Consider the following 5,443-nt stretch of genomic DNA (forward strand, 5'->3'; position numbering starts at 1 on the left):
CGTTGCTGTGTTAAGGTTTATCTCGTTCTCTCCACCACCTCTCTTTCTCTCTCTCTCTGTCTCTCTCTTCCTCTGTCTCTCTGTTTCTCTCTCTCTCTCTCTCTCTCTCTCTCTCTCTCTCTTTGTATGAGGATATGTCTGTGAAGAAAGTGTTTATGACAAATCGTGTTCAATGAATATATTCTAATCTCTCTCTCTCTCTCTCTCTCTTACACTTTCTATCTTTATGTTCATATTTCTATATGCTCGCACGCATGTGTGTGTGTGTATTTGCTTCCAGTGCCAAAACCTATTATCACCAAAACAGGCGAAATGTATGTATGTGTCAATAGACACAGGGATTGATCATTTGGGTTGATGTAGTCGACGTCCCCACCTTCTCTAAAATCGTTGGTTTTGTGTCCAGATTAGACACAATCATCATTTGCCTCAAGGCAGCGAGCTGGCAGAACCGTTAACACGCCAGGCAAATTGCTTAATTGCGTTTCGTCCGTCGTTACGTTCTGCGTTCAAATTCCGCCGAGGTTCACTTTGCCTTTCTATTTTCAGGGTCAATAAAATAATGCCAATTGAGTACTAGGTCCGTGTAATCGACTTATTTCCTCCCTCCAAAATTTCAGGCCTTGTGACTATAATAGAAAGGATTATCATTATTATTATTATCTGGTGTCGTTGGTTCCTATTTTATTCTTCTTGTAGAACGTATGGAGACTGGGAAGGGGGTCTTTTGTTTTATTTCCTTTTTTTTTAATTCTGAAATACCTTAATAGGGCTGTAAATATTAAATTATATATTTATAAAAAAACTCTTTGTCAAATCATTGGTCGTTAAATGTTTTTCTTTGTCTTTTTTTTGTAAGAAATACAAAGAAAAATAGACAAAATTGTAACAGTATTTTGTAAAAATCAACATAAATTGAAACAATTTAAGTTGTCAAAAATAAAATAAACAAATAAAAATGAATACAATATACTTCTGTGTCTTGTTTTTACTTGACTTTGCCTTTCATCTTTTGGGTAATCCATCTGTTCCCTTCTATCAGGTTCACTCAGCTGTAGAATTGAGTTACGACATCACTGGAGCCATGCTGTGTCGATAATTACCTTTCCTTTGGATATCATCGGTGGCGTGGAGAAGTGAGACTAGTATGCATGGGCGATTACTGGTCTTCTATAAACAACCTTGCCCAGACTTGTGCCTCAGAGAGTAACTTTCTAGGTGCAATCCTATGGTCATTCATGACTGAAAGGGGTCTTTACCCTTTCACATTTTAAAGGAGATAGGATGCAGTTTGAAAACGACTTGGCTGCTATCTCTAGCAGGTCAAGATACAGATACCGGCCCGATTGTAGGGTGAGATAGAATTACAACAAGGACAACTCTCAAGTATACGGGAAAATAACTTGAGTATTTAGTCCTCCTTAAATGCGAAGATGACCATGATGCTGAATGGATATTCACACTTGGTATACTGTGTGTAAAAGAAACGCAGGACATCACCCTCGAGAGGGGAGTTAGGCTTGTCGTAACTGTTAATGTGCTGACATGTACTGAAACTGCGTCACCTCCAGAGATCCCTCGACGATGAACAGATCTGGGCTATAATCTGGGGAGCACGACTTTCCTCACCTCGCTTGTGAAAAGGCCCCAGTTGCAGCTCTGGATCAAGCAAAGACCACAACTGAGTGTCTGATATTTGGAACGAAGCCAGGTGCCTCGTTCTCTATCAATCGAACAAAGCGGCCGGTGGACCTTTCATATTAACAGTTGACAGAACACTGGTGATGAGGAAAAATGATGAGATTCTTAAGGAAAGACTTCACGTCAACAAGAGAACCCAAGTCTTTGTTTATCTATTTCGTGTACAGTTTCAGTTCATCTATACGTAGCAGATGGTCTATCTTCAGCCTGGTTTTAACGAGCTCATAAATCTAGAATTTCTTAGTATGCTTATCAGAGGAACTAACGCAATCACGAGAAGCAACAAAGAACGCGAGTCTCCCTAAAATATTCGCCTCCGTATTTTCACACTTACTAATGTTTCATTTACTCCTGTTACTTCTACTTCTCATGATTTTACACCCGCCTTTTTTTCCCCCCTAAATAGTTGTTAACCTTTTCATTGGCCCCGAGTATCCTCAGGCACTCTAAAAGCCGACTTCAATTTTCTGTAGGTTCTCGAATTCTTTCTTGAAATCTATTCAACCAACAATTTATCTTTCTTATTCGTACCTCACTTAGAATCCTGCTCCGTTATACAATACATCAACAGCCCCATCCCTCTTATTTCTTTCCTGCATTCCTTTTATTCTTCTGCTAATAGATGCACGCTTCACCAGTGTCCTTTCTTTTCTCACTCATGTTGGTGTTTCATTTTCCATACGAGCAAAAGAATTAAACGGTGCTATTTAACCGTGTACACTTCTGAGATTTTTAACCCAGAATCCAAGAACACCACCGGGTCCAGAAGCTTTCCAATTTCGTACCTTTTAAAGTACGTCTTTCCCATTTTATTCTGTAATACTTATATTTTCTTGTCTTTACTTATTTTCCATTTCACCTTTAAATTTTCTTAACCAATCTGCTTCTCTGTTATGTTGAACCTCATTGCTCCAAAATTGAACCTCATTGCTCCAAAGTTGAACGTCATTGCTCCAAAGCTGGTAATCTCGTTTCATCACTAATTCTTGTCTCATTTAAACTTTTGAAATAAGCCTATTTTCCTCCTTTGTAACATCCTGTCCTTCCATGAATTCAGATTTATTTTAAACCTTAACTTCTATTTCTTTCTGATGATTCATGTCCATTTCTGCTATTTCTGGTTCCCTTTCCATTTCTACGTAGCTTTGTTCTTCATCTTTTTTTCTTCTTTTTATCTTTTTGCTTATTTTAGTCATTAGACTGTGGCTATGCTGAAGTACCACCTTGAGGGGTTTTAGCTGAACAAATCAACCCCCAGGACTTATTTTTTAAGCCTAGTACTTATTCTATCGGCCTCTGCTAAACCGCTATGCAGGAATTTATTGACATTCAGGAATTTATTGTTCCGTGAAATGATAGAAGCATCAGACCTGCCAAAGTACAGAACGCGTGGACGTCCCCACGCCGGACTCTTTCCTCACTGCATGGTGAAAGGACGTAGACATTTTCCACGACTGTTTCCCCCACCGCCAAATGCTTCAAAGAGATGCACAGTATGTAAAGCAAAAGGGAAACGTGATGTGCCACTGTCTGCTGGTACCCTGTTTTGAACTCTACCACAAAAAAGTCAAATTTTGAATTCACGTGATTGTAAATACATGAAGTTGATCTGACTTGTGCTGTCGAGTGATTTTATTCAGGAATAATACTGCATGAGCCGTCCTGCACAGGGATATAGTTTAGCTAAATAAACAGCACTTGCACTAAAGCAGTTGACGTAAATATACGATGAACGTTATCCCATACTGAGTGCTGACCTCAATCGGCGCGATTACCGTTGCCGCGCACAAGCAAGCGAATGAGTCACCGCCATAAACATGATTAAAGCGGTTGATGTAAATGTACGCCGAAACATTGTCGTGCGCTAATTGCTGATCTCAGCCGAGATGATTACCGTCAACGCAACCTAGTTGCTTGATAAACAAAAAAAAAACGTTGTCATGGGTTAAACCATATGGCTGAGAAGCAAACTCCTTACCATTCAGCCATTGTTTTAAGGATCTCTTCCTTCCAGCTACAACTGAGACCGCCATTGTTTTCCATTTTCAACATTTTTTTTTTTTTTCATTTCTTCTTTTTTTTTCATTTTCGTCTTTTGGGATATTATTCGTTCTTGAAATCTATATGGTTACTGTTTTTTTGTTTTGTTTTTTTCTTTTCACCCGCTCATTGCATTGTCATTTATTGGTTAATAAAGTAAACATTATATAGGCGTAGGAATGGCTGTGTGGTAAGTAGCTTGCTTACCAACAACATGGTTCCGGGCTCAGTCCCACTGCGTGTCACTTTGGGCAAGTGTCTTCTACTATAGCCTCGGGCCGACCAAAGCCTTGTGAGTGGATTTGGTTGACGGAAACTGAAAGAAGCCCGTCGTATATATGCATATATATATGTGTGTGTGTGTGTGTGTGTGTGTATACGAGACGAGTTTGAGTGAGTTTTATATCAATACAAAAAACAAACAACACAAAAGAAAACAAAACAACCAGCCAACAATGTAGTTACAGTAAAGTGTTCTTACATATATTACGTCGCCGGATGTGACATTTAGAAATTAGTAAAACACCGGAAACGATCTAGCTTTGACACACGACATTCTGACGTGCGCTTCCTACAGACTGTCGCTTAAGTCAAACATAAGTGTGTATTCTTTTTTCATTCATTTTCAAACAGTGCAGATTGCTGTTGACTATATTATATCTGCTAATTACTTCACATATTTATGTAAACCATATGTTGTCACATGCCTGGCTGTCGCTTTGTTTCTGTTATGATATGTTTTTTTTTTCTGCATATAGGCACAAGACCTGAAATTAGGCGGTAAGGGGTCAGTCAATTACATTGACCCCAGTGCTCGGTTGGTACTTATTTTATCGACCCCTGCAAGGATGAAAGGCAAAGACGACTTCGGAGGTATTCGGACTGAGGACACAAAGCCAGAAGAAATGCTGCAAAGCAGTTTGCCCGACGATCTAACGACTCCACCAGTTCACTGCCTTACTTGTGGTTGTAGACACAAGACTTGGAAATTGGTGGGAGGGCGCTAGCCGATTACATCGACCTCACTGTTCAGCAAAAAATGGGACAAAAACGCAAAACACCCAGACAGTTAGATGATACAAAAAAGGGACAACAAAACATCCAGACAGACGATACAAAAAAACAAGGATGGGTCATTTCGGAGTTTTCTTTCTTCAGTCGAGTTCCAGATTATCTTAGCAATCTCGAGTATAACCAGCCGAAATTGTTTTTATTCATGGAAGATGGGATGCCATACCACACAGCGAAAAGGAATCAACAATGGCTGACAGCAAATAGGAACAAAAAGCTTCCTTGGCTGAGCCAATCTCCAGACATGAACCCAATTGAAAATCTTTGGAGCATACTAGATAAAGCTATACGAAAAACTCGACAGAAACCTAAATCTAAAGATGAATTGTTTCGATTGTTGCGTGAAAAGTGGGTAGAAATTCCAAAACAGACAATCACAAAGCTCATCAGTTCAATGGCATGCCTGTGTATATATATATATATATATATCACGGAAGGGAGAACTTCGAAATAACTTCAAGAAATCACGAAATGTTGAAGAGGGATACTAGAAAGGGTGTGCATGTTATATGTCCGGCAAACGTTAGTGACCTAGAATTAAGCTAACATGCGATGTACGTGGGAAAGTTCGCTTTTGCGTGATGACCAATAAGTGGCTTCTGTTGCTGTTATTGTTGTGTGAAGTGGGGGT

The sequence above is a fragment of the Octopus bimaculoides genome, chromosome 22 (assembly GCF_001194135.2).
Source record: "Octopus bimaculoides isolate UCB-OBI-ISO-001 chromosome 22, ASM119413v2, whole genome shotgun sequence".
Taxonomy (NCBI): domain Eukaryota; kingdom Metazoa; phylum Mollusca; class Cephalopoda; order Octopoda; family Octopodidae; genus Octopus; species Octopus bimaculoides.